This window comes from Spermophilus citellus, assembly GCF_964194105.1.
Source record: "Spermophilus citellus genome assembly, chromosome: 3".
Classification (NCBI taxonomy): Eukaryota; Metazoa; Chordata; class Mammalia; order Rodentia; family Sciuridae; genus Spermophilus; species Spermophilus citellus.
The window spans coordinates 159,866,790-159,883,468 of record NC_138184.1 but is presented as its reverse complement, the minus strand read 5'-3'; the positions used below and the strand labels follow the sequence as shown (position 1 = coordinate 159,883,468).

General features: G+C 31.7%; 1 protein-coding gene across 2 annotated transcripts in view; it reads right to left on the bottom strand.

The window, feature by feature from the left end:
- Positions 1–16,679, bottom strand: part of IMMP2L (inner mitochondrial membrane peptidase subunit 2) — an 883,542-nt gene that overhangs the window by 205,978 nt on the left and 660,885 nt on the right. The gene's annotated exons all lie outside the window — the stretch shown is intronic.

Below are 16,679 nucleotides of genomic sequence, written 5' to 3'. Positions count from 1 at the left end.
CATGATTTCATATAGGGAATAAGACGTATTCCCTATAAACTTCTTTATATTTTTATTTCTTTTCATATTCCATAGGTAGGAATTTTGGGCTTAAGTAAAATGAACTAGCACCAAATATAATGTTTTGCTACTTAATTTAACTCATAATATCCTAAATATGTACTTAAGAAATTCAGTAAGTCCTAACAAAGTAGAGATCTATTTGTTTTAAGACATTTGCTTTTAATTATTTGAATATTAACGTTAATATTCAACATTTCCAATTTACTAGTGGATAACTATAATATTATTTTTTTAAAAAAGTTTTCAAATCAACAGATGACACTTTTTATAACATGACTTTTAAATTTCAGCATTTATAAGAAAGAAAATAATCCAGATGATTTCTTGTCAGATATAAATTATCAATCAGTTGAAAAATTTTGATCAGCACCAAATTATTCTTGGAAACTATAAACATTTTAATAATTTTGAATATTATGTAAACATCAATGATAGATACTACACATTTAGCAGAATATTCTATATTGCTGACCAAGAAAATGAGCAAGGACAGGATTTCTTAAACACTCTTGGTGGCAATGTAAAAACAATATAAACTTTCTGTCTGTATTTGTATTTTGGAACTAATTTGTTAAAGTTTCAAAAGACTAAAATGTCCATGCATTTTTGACCTGCTTATTCTACTTATAGAAATCCATTCCAAGACATAACCAGAAGTGTGAATATTTACTTATTGATTGGGGCATCCAACATAGGCTTTTTATAGCCTCCTGTGAAAAATAAATTTACCTAAGTATCCAACAGAAAATAATTGGTTAAGTAAATTGTGATATAACCAATTAAATAAAGGAGACAGAATTAGAATCAAGTACTATCTGAATCCCACAGTAATAAATTCTTTGGGGAGCAGAGACTGCTTCCCATCATCCCACCTCTAAAGCCCCATAGAAAATGTCTAGCTACAAGAGCTTTTCAACAAATGTTTGCTGAATGAATGAATGAATGAATGAATGAATATCATCCCCAAGGTTAAAGAGACCAGAGACTGAATTTGGCACACTATTCTTTGATGTGGAATCCCTGCAAGACCATTTTTTGTTAGCATATTGTATATGTACAGAACACATAAAAAAGGAAAATTACACATAAATTGGTGCTATAGAAATTGAAACTATTCATTATCTAGGATGGTTTTTAATTTTCAAGATAATTTCAAAGTTGAATTACTTTGCTTCAGATCAGTAAGTCATTCATGCAAGGAAGCAATCTTGTGGTCATTAGAACCCCACAGTAAGTTAATGACTGCTGTTTATTTTTAATTACTACTGGGAAGAAGGTTTTCAGCTTTTTAGAGAAAAGCAAAAACAAGTTGAACACATCTTTACCATCATATACTTTGTAATATAAGTGTTCTTCAATTAAAATCAGTCAATTAATTCTTGACATCAGTACTGCTTTTATCATGAGATTGCCTCTAAGAACTAACATCCCACATCAAGTGTTAATGACAAAGAGAAGACGCTTTTACATAATTGTTGGAAAAGCATACTCTCCCAATAAGTACAAATATTTGTTCACCTTATTAAGCAGGGTATTTTGTACAAATACTTAGAAAAATAACAATTTCCAATTTTGTCTCTTCAAATAACTATTTAAGAATCACAGACATGTATGTACAGGGAAAAAGCATAGAGAGTTCAGTATTATTCAAGGTTTCAGGTATCCCCTGGGGGCTTTGAAGTACTTCCTCCACAGATAAGTGAGAACAACTGCATGCCTGTGTGTAAATGTAGGCATTTTCAGATGTTCCCAATGCTTGGGATTATTTCACTAGATAAAAGAAACATGGGAACCTCTAAAAGAAGCAGTCTTCTAACTGATGTCTAGTGTAGAGCACTGGATTGGGTGGGTGTCAGGAAACCCAGGTCCTGAGCCTACCTTGCCTCTTCCTTATTGAGTCTTTCAAATTCATTTAATAATAACTTTTTGTTATTAGCCAAACTGCTAGACAATGGACCAAAATGGATCTTAGCTCTCATAACAACTTCAATTGTTCAATAGTTATGAACTAGAGTGCTAGAAGCCCTGAATAACTGTTCATGTTTGCCTGGGGCTCAGGAATGAATTCTACATCCCATGTAAAATAAGAGTAATGACAATATGCATAATAATGATGATGATTACAATAAAACTTGTCTGGTCAGGTCATTGAGAATATCAAGAAAAACCATAGACGCAAAGGTGCTTTGTGACCTGGGCAGAGAGACTCATTAAATGCTTTGATTATGTGGGGGGTATAGAATTAACAAAAAAAAAAAATTCAGCACAAAATAATGTCTTCAATGAAATGCTAGGTTTTTAATAAAACATATTCTTCCAGAACCAAAAGAAAAAGATAAAACTCAGATTGAGTTTCAATGTCATATAAACCAAGGAGTCAATTCTCACAATGAAAAAAATGGGGCATTATAAAAATATTAGTGAAAGTTGCACATTTCCTTGCATTTAGTATCTTCTTTAAAAAATTTAAGTACCCTTTATGACATTATCTTTTAGTCATTTGCAATGCTTTATTTTTCTTTATTGCACCTATTAACATTGGCATACATTTATCAGTTTAATTTCTATCTCCCCCTACTAGGATGAAACCTTCTGGACTCTGCATTTTTCATTTGCTAAGTAGGTCCACAGTCCAGAAGAATACATGCACGATGTGCTCAACAAACATTTGTTAAATAAATAAGCAAATGAATGAATTACTGAATAGTGACAGATATGCCATGATGGCAGAATAGTATATTGGAAAGTATATGGATTCTACAAGGAAGCTAAACCAGTTTTAATCTTGATACTGTTACACACAACTAATCTCATATAAGTTATCTGTATTTGCCCATCTTTAAAATGAGACCAATAAAACACCCGAAATGGGTTGAGATGACAGCAGTTGGATGAAGATACTATAATGGGGAATTTGTATAGGATAATCTCTAGAGTTAGCCAATAATGCCTTTTATATATGAATTAATTCTTTCAAGTTTATGTGATTTGGGGCATCTGAATGAAACTCTCAGTTTCCCAAATATAAAACTAGGAAAATAAGAGTACCTAATTCAAAAAAGTTATTCCATGGATAAACATAGTATATATTAAACACTTGATAACAGGGTGTCTTATAGCTGAGACTATTTTTAAGTAAAGCATTGAATATAGTCCTGGTGCTAGTCAGAACCAAATAAGTGGTAGTTATTATTGCTATCGTCTTCTTTTGTCCGTTATTTTTTTCCATTTTATAATTCAGAATGTGTTAAAGCTTATTATCTATTAGCATCAGTCTCTTAAAATTACCTGAACTATGCTTTAATAATTGCCTTTCCCCAGAGTTGCACTGTGACTATAGACTATTTATAATGGTTTAATGAAGGTGTTTTTTCTTAACTCTTACTCCTTTCTGACCACTCTAAAACTTTCATGCAAAACATAATTTAGGGGCTGTGGTTGTGGCTTGGTGACAGAACACTTGCCTAGCATATGTGAGGCACTGAGTTCAATCCTCAGCCCCACAGAAAATAACTAAAATAAAGATATTGGAAAAAAATAATCTATTTGTGCATTTTCAAATATGCAGAAAGTAATGGGTGAAAGTACAATTTACCTGTGGTTTCACTTGCACATTTAAATGTTGCTATGCTAATACACAGTGGTTTACTTAGATACTAGACAGGTGTCAAAGAACTCTTTGAGCTGTACAATTGGTAAAAAATCATGCCATATGCATAGGACAAATTCAATTCTCAGGTTTCAGTCTAACCCTTTACAGAATAACCCAAAATAGCTTTAAAAATATGATGTTAAAATATTGGACTAGTTCCTTTTAGGACTGCCAAAGAAATATAATACTCTTAATAGAATTTCTCTGGAGAAGGAATTTTAAATAGCTTTGTGCTCTTGAATTCACATAAAAGAAAGACAAGGTAATCCTTTAGGTGATTTAACAGTTAAGTGAGGTGTCAGCCTACAAGGTTGTATGTATCTATGGCTTGCAAATAATTTCAGTTTTGACAGTCAAAAATGAGTTCTGTATGGTATTCTAACTACCTGTCTTTTTAAAGAAGGCATTTTTAGTACTAGCTTTACTGAGAAAAGTTACCTAGGTCTTATAAATGGAATGAAGAATGATTGCCTCCAATTTGATTTGACCTTGAAAACAATGTTTTTAAAGTCTCTGAAACTTTTATGTGTCACTGGTTGAATACAAAAGTACTGTCCAGGCAACTCTTGGTACTACAATTAAGAAAATGAATTCTTATTTAAAGTATTTCCTAAGCATGTTCATGCCCACACACATGTATATTCTTCATTTAGGTAATTTATACTAGTAATTCATGAATTATTAGAGTTAATATTCTAGAGTTTTCAAATCATTATATTTATTATTCTCACTGTCGAAAGTAGTGGCTACCCTGAGGATGTTTAGTGCTCCTTATCCAGGACCTCAGGGTTTTCATTTTCTTAAAGGGACCAGGATTCAAAGGTTCAGGATCCAGCAAGAACACGAGTTGGAGCTAGGTCTCTTTATCATGATTGGTACGTAGGATCATGAAAATAACAACAAAACAAGAACCAAAAAAATTAAAAATTAAAAAGCCCTAAAATCACAGAAGGAAAATGATGATGTTGCTCTTTAAGGTTGGCTCTGAAAGAAAAATATTTCTCTTAACGATCTACATTTGCTCTCAGGTGAGGTTAGATTTAAATTCATACTATTGTGTGGACTGGGAAAGAGTTACCTTTAATTGGCTCTGGGCATCTGGCAGAAGCAAATATAATTTCTTTAGGGTTAACACTCAAATTGGGTTTTCAGATTTTCTGTAAATAAGTCTCAGCCATTAGGAACCCACAAACCTACATGACAAATCCCATGAGGAAATAGCCACCATTAGAGAATCAGGAGAAACAATGAACAGTAGAATTAGACCCCCAAGGATTTAGAATTCTAGGTGTATCAAGCACAGAATATAAACTGCATTTATTTAAATATTTGTAAGTCACAAAGAGAATTAAAGACATGAGTAAGGAAGAATATATTTTTAAAAGAAGGACATTTGAAAAAGAACCAAACAGAACATCTAAAATTTCAAATATATAACTAAGTGGCTTAAAAAGTAGATTAGTATAAGGAAAGAAGTAATTTACTGAAATACATACTCCAGTAAAATATAACCTTTTTATATTTGATATTAAAAATTACTTAGAATTGAACACAGAGAAATAAAGACGTGGAAAACCGGAGAGATGTTAAAAGACCTGGAGAATATTCTATGAAAATGTCACATCATACAATACAAGCTTCAAAGAAAGATAATAAAAAGAAAGAAAGAATCTTCAAAAAGACAGTGGGAAAGAATTTTCCAGAATTGATGAAATGCATGAACATATACTTTTTCCAATGAAAGAAAATAACAAGATATAGAAATTCATAGATCATAATGAAATTGTGGAATGCTGAACTCCTACACCACAACGCTCCTAAAATCTAAGCCCAGAGGAAAAAATAAAAGTGTGGATTACCTTCAAAGGAATAACGAATTAATAGCACAGTTCACTCACTGGAGTATAATTTACATGAAATATAATTCAGTGATTTTTTAAGTATATAATTCAAGGAGTTTTAAAAATCCATACAGTCACAAAATCAGCAGATAGATTAAGATAATAAACATATCACCCAAAAGAGTTTCAACAAGTCTCATACAGGCAAATCTGTTAACACAATAAGTCAGGAAAATATTATCTACATTAACGTCAGAAAAAAAATTAGATCTGCCAAGATAAGACTAGAGATTGAATTGGATCTGATGGCAAAAAGTTGTTAATGAGTATTTTATCCTAAAGGATAATTTAAAACTAATAAATAAAGATCAATTTCTTCTGAGAATCCATGATCAAAGGATTCTAAAAACCCCTAAGAATGTTTTTGCTGTCACAAAATGGCAAAGTTTTTTGCTCCTTAATATACACATTCTCTATTCTAAGCCTAAATGCTGATGAATGTTTCCTTCAGAATTAAATACTAAAGTATGATTCAGACTCCTTCACTTGCAGCATGTATTCAATTAGAAATGAAGGCTACCTAATTAATGGAAGGTGAATTTAAGCAAATCAGGTGATAATGTTTCTAGGAAGTTGGATCACCTGAGGCTAACTGTAAGCAATTACATTTCTTCTGATCACAGTTGGAAGAACCCTAGCAATGATCTAATAACTCCTTCTTGTACAGATAAAGAAACAAAGGTTAAAAGCATTTAAATGATGCCATCTAGGTAGTTAGTGGCAGGGCAAATATTATAGAAACCAGACTCCAAAATTCCTTTCCACTGTACCATGTACCATAACTACTTGGGATTCCAAAGAGGAAGTCTTAACATCTTTCATCTAGAAAAAAAAAGAACTATTACTTTCAACGCAGACTGCAGATGGTTGCTAGGTGATCAGAGTGAATCTATTTAATTCATTCAAATTAAAGGTTAGATGTATACATCTTCACAATAAAGTTGTAGAATTATTTTATAATTAATGATTTTAAAATTAATATGATGTTCTTAGTATAACTAGGAATTGTTTTAGTGATGAATATTCTTGATATATTTTTTCTAAATTTGGATGATAAGAGCATAAATGAGACAATTACCTTTAATATATAGAATGTGTTCTTTTGTAAAACACACATTTTAAAAATATCTGTGGCTATCTTAAAAATTAATACAATTCTTCAAGGGAATTTGAAAAAGATGCCAACATTTTCTAAGTATAAGATTCTGCATATGATCCACCAGAACATGTTCATAGCCTGTACTTGGACTATACTGCTCAACCCAGCCATGTTGAGGGGAGGGGTGCAATTTATGCTGTGATATCGTGTATATTACAATTAGTCAGTGAGCATAATGACAGGGACTCTGTGAGAATAAAAAACTGTGATTTTCATTTCTTAGTATAAATTAACATTTCCAGAGTAACTATTACTATGTGAAACCATGCAGATGGTATAGGTGAGGGCACAAAAAAGAAGATTCAGTCCTTTTGAGTATAAATAAAACCATAACTCAAAATGTAAGCAACAAAAGAGGTCAATTAAATACATAATTTACAGACTCTGAACTATCATAGACAAAAATTCAACAAATTAGAAGGATTTGCAAAAGAATATTAGATAAATGGAGGAATAAATGAATGAATGTCAAACATTGCTATCTACAGAAATCTGAATAGATGATATTGTTTTAGGCTAAAATAGTCAAAAAAGTCATTATGAGTATTTAAATCAAGATATGAATAACTGATAAATACCAGCAGATTAAGATAGTAATATGGAATTCAAATCCTATTTATTTACAGAAAATGATTTTTTTCCTTAGTGCATTATTTCCTTGAGAAGTAGCATAATAAAATAAGAGAAATTCATTGAAGAAACATTAAATGTGTTTAAATTATTTAATTCTAAAGACATTATTGATTTTTCCCTTAAATATTCTACATGCTACTATAACATATGCAGCATTAACTAACATAAATTATACTAAATCAAATTTTCACTAGGTCAAAGAATTATTAGAATTACAGCATAATTACAGGCATTATATAAGCTAACTGAATACAGAAAAGATAACTCCACATAGTAAAGAATGTATCAAACTTACATATATTTAACATTAGTTTTTGCTCACATGATGATTGATGGCATGAAACATTAAAGATATAAATATTATAATCAGTTCACTTATTGTTAACCTGAACTTTATTATAAATAAAAGTAGTGACTATTCCATGCATGACTTCCTAGAAAAACAATTTAAATAAAGGAGTAAATTTGTAATGCATAATTTTATTTTTCAAAAAAGTCAATATTTATTATAAATGGTATTGTTGCACCAAGTCCTCTCTAGAAATAATTTCCTAGGTGTCTGCTTCATTCATCATTTAGTTTGTTGGTCTTTCCCACCTAGAGGAAACAAAATATTTCAGTGCTTCTTGTTGTAAAGTCCAATAATATTTAACAACTGGAGAAACTATGAATAATTTCCCATCTTTTTTTCTCTGATCACAGTCTTAACAAACTCAGTTTTTGGCATTGGAAGGGATGTATGCTATTTTATTTCTTAATAACAAATTTAATGAGTTTTTGGATTGAATAATAATAAAACAAAAAAGGAATGCCTCCAAACTAAAGAACTCACTAAACTACTACTCTTCTTTTAAAATATTTCTTCAGAAATCTGAACAATTGGGGAACACTGAAGCAGGAAAGGAATGAGGCAAAGGAGAAATTCATATGAGTTTATAAGTTAATTGAAGACTTGGATTGAAAGTTCCAATTCTAGGCAAATTACCTTGCATTTTGGGCCTCAGTTTTCTCCCTTGTACAGTAGGATAATACACTAACTGCTCCAAATAGTTGTGGTAAAATACAATAAAATAATGCATATAACATTTTGAAATAGTGCCTAGCAGAGCAGACCACAATGAATGGTAGATATTATATCAGAATTAGGGAGTGAGCTTAGCTATTCTTATAACATACTAATTAAGACAGCCAGGAAAAAACATTACTCTCTAAATCAAATTAATTTCACAAATATCTACAAAGTGTCTACTACTATCAAGAATTGTTAGACACTAGAGATACAGACATAAATAAGACACGGACATAGTACATAGTAGTTTAATTGGGGAAACAGATAATTTTCATTTCATAGTAGTAAGAGTGCAATGTTAGAGGTTTAGATAGGGCAAAATAGGGAAGTAGGCAAGAGATATCCTATGCAGAGTTGCAGGGATAAATTTAAGAAAAAGGTGATACATGTGATACATTATAGTAGTATATCTGAAATTTTCAACATCCAATGTGTTACACAACGGGAGTAAATTATCAACAACTCTGAACAATCAGACAAAGGAAAATATACAGAACTTTATATTATTTTAAAAATTAAGTATTTTAAATAATAATAGAAGTATATTCATAAACTAGGATCGGGAAAAGCCTTTCTAAGCAAGAATAAAGAGCAAAAATCATTTTTGAAAATAAAAAATTACCTATTTAAAAATGAAAATCATTGAAAGATTGGGGAGTACTGGGGAATAAAATATACCAAATTATGCTATGTCCATGTATGAATATACCATAACAAATCACTTATATATTCTCACACACACACACACACATATATGCCTGTGCGTGTGTATGTGTGTGTGTGTGTGTTAAGAGATCATGTTAAGAGACCATGAACAAAACTTCCAAGAAATATGCGATAACATTAAAAGATCAAACTTAAAGTTTTATTGGGATAGAGACAAAGGCTCAGAGACATAAAACAAAGGAATGCACAATATTTTTAATAAAATAACATCTGAAAATTTCCAAAACCTTAAGAACAAAATGGAAAATAAAATACAGGAGATACACAGGACCCCAAATATACAAAAATTACAACACACCCACACCAAGGCACATTATTAAGAAAATGCCTAACATACAAAATAAGGATAGAATTTTAAGGGGTGCCAGAGAAAAACAAGGGTTACATTTAGAAGGAACTCAGTCTGGATATCAGCAGATTTCTAAATCCAGATCCTTAAAGCTAGGAGATCTTGGATTTATACATACCAAGCTCTGAAAGAAAATGAATTCCAACTAAGAATACTATATCTAGCAAAATTAAGCTTCAGAATTGACAATGAAATAAAAACCTTCCATAATAAATAAAAGCTAAAAGAATTCACAACCAGAAAGCCTTCACTATAAAATGTACTCAGCAAAATATTTCATGAAGAAGAAATGAAAAATAAAAGTGAAAACCAACAAAGGGTAGAACTACACTAAAGGAATAATTAATGAAAGGAGAAATTAATTCAAATCAAAAACCAGAAATAAATCAAAATGACAGGGAATAAACATCATTTCTCAATAATAACATTGAATGTAAATGGCCGCAACTCATCAATTAAAAGTCATAGACTGACAGATTGGATTTAAAAAAAGAGCCCAAAATATGCTATCTTCAGGAGACTCACCTCACAGGAAAAGGAATCCACAGACTGAAGGTAAAAGGATGGGAAAAAAACTTATCTTTTATTCACATGGATCTTGTAAACAAGCAAGATTTCTATCCCTATATCAGATGAAGTGGACTTTAAGCCAAAATTAAGCAGAAAGGACAAAGAAGGACATTCCATACTGCTTACGGGAACTATACATCAAGAAGACATAACAGCTTTAAATATTTATGCCCCAAACAATAGAGCATCTTACATACACCAAACAAACCCTTCACAATTTCAAGAATCAAATATCTCACAACACAATAATAGTGGGTAACTTTAATATGTCTCTCTCACCACTCAATAGATCTTCAAAATGAAAAAATAATAAAGAAGCTATAGAACTAAGAATACAATTAATAATTTAGATTTAACAGACATATATAGAATATTTTATCTGTCAAAACAAGTGACTACACTTCCTTTTCAGCAGCACATGGATCCTTCTCTAAAATAGACTATATCTTAGGCCACAAAGCAACTCTTAGCAAATACAAAAAAAAAAAAAAATAGAGATAATACCTTGCATTCTATTAGATCATAATGGAATGCAATTATAAATCAATGATAAAGTAAAAAATTAAAAGCTACACTAACATCTGGAGACTAAATAGTACAGTACTGAATGACCAATGGATAGCTGAAAAAATCAAGGATGAAATAAAAAAATACTTGGAGGTAAATGAGAATAGTAATACAACATATCAAAATCTTGGGAAAGTATGAAAGTGATTCAAAGAGAGAAGTTCATTGCATTGAGCTCATTCATTAAAAGAATAGAAAGCCACCAAATAAATTACCTAACTTTACATCTCAAAGCCTTAGATAAAGAAGAACAAAACAACACCAACAGCAGGAGAAGACAGAAAGTAATTAAAATCAGAGCTGAAATTAATGAAATTGAAACAACAACAACAACAATAAAACAATTCAAAAATTGACACAACAAAAAGCTGCTTCTTTGAAAAAATAAACAAAATTGACAAACCCTTAGCCAGGTTAATGAATAGAAATCTCAAATTACTAAAATTCATTATGAAATGTAAATATCACCATGGACACCAATGAAATACAGAAGATAATCTGAATTTTGAAAATCTCTATGCCAATAAAATAGAAAATCATGAAGACATGACAAATTCCCACAGAGATCTAACATACCCATATTGAATCAGGAGAACCTACAAAAATTAAACAGATCAATTTCAAGCAATGAAATAGAAGATGCCAACAAAAACATACCAACAAAGAACAACCCAGGACCAGATGGCTTCTCAGCTGAGTTTCTACCAGATCTTCAAAGAAAAACTTATACCAATACTCCTCAAATTATTCCATAAAATAGAAAAAAGAGGGAACACTACCAAATTCATTCTATGAAGCTAGTATTGCCCTGATATCAAAACCAGATAAAGATACATCAAGGGAAGAAAACCTTAGACCAACATTCCTAATGATGCAAAAATTCTTAATAAAATACTGGCAAATCATATACACAAACATATTAAAAAGATAGTGTACCATGATAAGGTGGGGTTCATTCCAGAGATGAAAAGCTGGTTCAAAATATGGAAATCAATAAATGTAATACATCACTTCAATACAATAAAAGACAAGAATCACATGAATATCTAACTAAATAGATTCAGAAAAAGAACTTGACAAAATTCAGCATCCATTCACACTCAAAAAACTAGAAAAACTAGGGATAGTAGGAATATACCTCAATTTTGCAAATATATGCTAAACCCAAGGCCAGTATCATTCTAAATAGAGAAAAGTTGAAAGAATTCCATCTAAAAACTAAAACAAGACAAGTATGCCCTCTTTCTCCACCCCCATTCAAAACAGTCATGGAAACCCTACCCAGAGCAATTAGAAAAGAAAGAAATTAAAGGGATTCAACAGAAAAAAAAAAAAAAAGCTCAATCTATCCCTCTTTGTGGAAAAAATGATTCTATATTTAGAAGTCTCAAAAATCCCACCAGAAATCTTCTAGAAGTCATAAAAAAATAAAGCAAGGTAACAGGATATAAAATTAACCTATACATCAATGACATTCCTATACACCAATGAAAAAATCAGCTGACAGGGAAATCAGGAAAATTATCCCATTCACAATAGCCTCAAAAGAAAAAAAATTGGAATTAATATAACAAATGATGTGAAAGAACTCTACAATAAAAACTACAGAACACTAAAGAAATAAATTGAAAAAGACCTTAGAAGATGGAAAGATCTCCCATGTTCTTGGATAGGTAGAATCAATATTGTCAAAATGGCCATACTACCAAAAGTGCTATATAGATTTAATGCAACTCTTATTAAAATTCCAACAATATTTTTCATAAAATCTCGGGACAGTATGAAAATGATTCTAAGAGAGAAGTTCATTGCATTGAACTTCATGAAAGTAGTCATGAAATTCATTTGGAAAAATAATAGGCCCAGAATAGACAAAGCAATTATTTTCGAGAAAAGTGACAGGAGGTATAACAATACCAGACCTTAAACTATACTACAGAGGCATAGTAACAAAAACAGCATGGTATTGGCACCAAAGCAGACACAAAGACCAATGAAACAGAATAAAAGACACAGAGACATATCCACATAAATACAGTTATCTCATAATAGACAAAGGCACCATAAACATATAGTGGAAGAAAGATAGCTTCTTCAACAAATGATGCTGGGAAAATTGGAAATCTATGTGTAGTATAATGAAATTGAACCTCCATCTCTCATCCTGCACAAATTCAACTCAAAGTGGATGAAGGACCTAGGCATTAGACCAGTGACACTTCGCCTAATAGAGGAAAAAAGTAGGCCCAACTCTTCACCATGTAGGCTTAGAAACTGACTTCCTCAATAAGAGTGCTGAAGAGAAAGAAGTAAAATCAAGAATCAATAAATGGGATGATATCAAAGCTTCTTCACAGAAAAGGAAATATGAATGTGAACAGAAAGCCTACAGAATGGGAGAAAAATCTTTACCATCCTGCTCCTAAGACCATTAATCTCCAGGATATACAAAGAACTCAAAAAAAATTAATAACAAACAAACAAACAAACAAAAACACAACCCAATCAATAAATGGGCAAAGGAACTAAACAGGTCCTTCACAGAAGAAGAAATACAAATGGTCAAAAAATATATGAATAAATGTTCAACATCTCTAGCAATTAAAGAAATGCAAATTAAAACTACACCAAGGGCTGGGAATGTAGCTCAAGCGGTAGCGCACTCTCCTGGCATGCGCAGGGCACTGGGTTCGATCCCCAGCACCACATAAAAAATAAAAAAATAAAGATGTTGTGTCCACCAAAAAACTAAAAAATAAATATTAAAAAAACCTCTCTCTCTCTTTTAAAAAAAAACAAAACAAAACTACACCAAGATTCCATCTCACTCCAGTCAGAATGGAAATTATCAAGATTATAAATAACAATAAATGTTGGCAAGGAAAATGTGTGAGGAAAAAATGTTCATTTATATATTGCTGGTGGTTGTAAATTAATTCAACCACTCTGGAAAGCAGTATGGAGATTTCTTAGAAACCTTGGAATGGAACCACTTGGAATGAAATAACCCAGTTATCCCACTCCTCAGTATATAAGCAAAGGACTTACTGCAGTGATGCAGCAATATCAATGTTTATAGTAGCTTGATTCATAATAGCCAAGCTATGGAACCAACCTAGGTGCCATTCAACAGGTAAATGGATAAAGAAAATGTTAGATATACACACAATGGAATATTACTCAGCCATAAAGAAGAATGAAATTATGACATTCGGTGGTAAATGCATGGAATTAGAAACTATCATGCTAAGCAGAATAAGCCAGTCCCCCAAAATCAAAGGCTGAATATTCTTTCTGATATGTGGATGCCAACCCACAAGAAGGGAGGGTACGGAGAGGAAGAACAGAAGTTTATTAAATTAGACAAAAGGGAATGAAGGGAGGGGAAGGGGGCAGGAATAGGAAAGACAGTAAAATGAATAGGATATAACTTTCCTTTGCTCACCTATGAACACATAACCAGTGTAATTCTACATCATGTACAACCACTAGAATGGGATCCTAATTAGAATAAATTATCTTCATGTATATATGTCAAAATACACTCTATTGTCACATATATCTAAAAAAATAATAAATAAAAATTTTAAAAAACTGATTAGTTTGCTTTCTTTTTCTCCATTTTTTATCAAGGCTTATAATTTTATTTTTGATAATTAATTTCTCTTTACTTGACACAGTGTATTGCCTGCGACAGTGGTGAAATTCCTTAATATTCAAAGCATACAATGATGCTGTATTTTTGGAAACAACTTTCCATTTGGTTTTTTAATCACTGTTTCATAAATTTTAATGATCTATCAATAACGTTCATATAAACAACTGTAACACAAAAATCAATTTGAGGGGCTGGGGTTATGGCTCGGTGGTAGAGTGCTCACCTTGCATATATGAAGCTCTGGGTTTGATCCTCAGCACCACATAAAAAAATCAATTAATTAATTAATTAAAGGTATTGTGTCCATCATATACATACATAGATAGATAGATACACGTATCTATCTATCTATCTATCTATCTATATATATATATATATATATATACATGTATATATGAATCAATTGGAATTTGGTAAAATTTGAATTGGGTTCCTTTTCAAATGATCAAAGTTGCAAAAAGTAGAACTACTATTAAGGAAGCAGGGATTAGTTTACTAATTTTTTCCAATTAAATATTACTTAATATGAATTTATGTAATTGGGTTCATTCAAATAATAGCATTACAGAGAGAATGTAATGACTTATTTGAAAGCTAGTACTAGGTTACATATTTGACAGCTACAAATTATTCATCATAAAATACAAATATAAAGAAAAATAAGTTGTATAGAGTACCATTTAAAGGATATTGCCAATTTAAGCCCAAATTGCTTAAGCCAACATGAATCTGTCTTTTAAATCAATATTTATAAGGTCCAGACTACCAGTACTCATAAATAAAGAGATGAATGAATTGTTTGGAAGTCAGAAAACATTTTTCCTTTCCTATATACAGAAGTATTACAAAGTGGCTGAGCTGTTCCCCATGAATTCTTGGGCTACAAAGCATGACTGGGGTTATGGATCAAAGCGTCTGTATGCTAAGTGGATTTGTATAAAACAAAGTTGACCTAAAGCTTCCTAGGAGATTTTATGTCTTACATATATATGAATTTTTGCTATTAATTACCTAAGCCCCAAGTAATTAGAGAGCAACTCTCAATTGCCAAGAAATGTGCTCTTGAGTAAAGCTGACTTTCCCATTATGGATGAGGAAATTTGGGGAATGTTTTACTCAGACAAAACATGCAGAAAAATATATTGATTGAGGTTGTTTAACTTCTTGTGTAACCCAAAATAATAATAAACAAAATAAAATTGACTTTTTGATATCCAATGAACTCATCTGAAGAAAGTCGGACCTAGAAGAAATTGGATTCAAGTGAATAAAGTAAAACATGCATTTTATCATATGTGTCACCATGAAAATTGAAAAGTCAACCTCCACAGACAAATACTCTTGATACCCTGCCATGTAAGCCAATTTATGTTTTCCTAGTGGAAATTTTTAAATTGTATAAACCACCTTGTGAAACCTAAAAACCAAATAGAAAGCCATAGCCGAAAGTATAAAAAAAAAATCAAGATTTACTTTTATTTGTATCTTGAGTTACCACTAGTCCCTTCTTCCTTAGTTCCCGACTAGATCCATGCCACCAATATCTTCATGGACTTCAGCAATTACTTCCTCACATTTTTCATGTCTCCACTATCTCATATCTTCGGCCATTCTCCCCTAGCAGACCTAAGCATGCCATCCTCCTGTCCTGTTAAATACTTTCCACTGGATTCCCATCACACTTAAAACACAAATTTCTTATTTTAGACAACAAGCCCACCTGGGGTTCCTTGTTTTGACATTATAGACACATTGAGCCAAATAACACTTTGTACTCTGACTGCCCTATGCATTTTAGGATTTGAGGAGCATCCCTGGCTCTATGAACCAGATGCCAGTAGCATACACTTTTGCAGTTGTGACAACTAAAAACATCTCCAAATGTTGCCATGTGTCTCCTAGAGGGTCAAATCATCCCATTTGGGAATCGCTGTCTTACAGGATCTGGTCCCTGGCTAACCTTTCAGCCTTATCTTCTCTTGCTCAGTCCACTTCAACAACACTGGTCTCCAATGTTCCTCCTGACTCTGGGCCTTCTCTTCACTTGCTGTTCACTTCCCAGTGCTCTTTCCTCAAGCTCATTTTTAACCTGATTTATGTTCTACGTACACCTGTTTACATCTTGTTTTTCTATTTAAAATGTTCTTTCTGTCACCCTCTGTTCCTTAGCATGCTTTTCTTCATAGCATTTAACTACTCCTGGCTTTATAATTTCTCATGATTTACATGATTTTTATCTCACTAGGGAGTTAACTATAAATTCCATAAAGACAGAGATTTTAACAATTTTGTTCAATTTTCTTCTAATTCTTAAAACTGTCTGTCTCTGTAT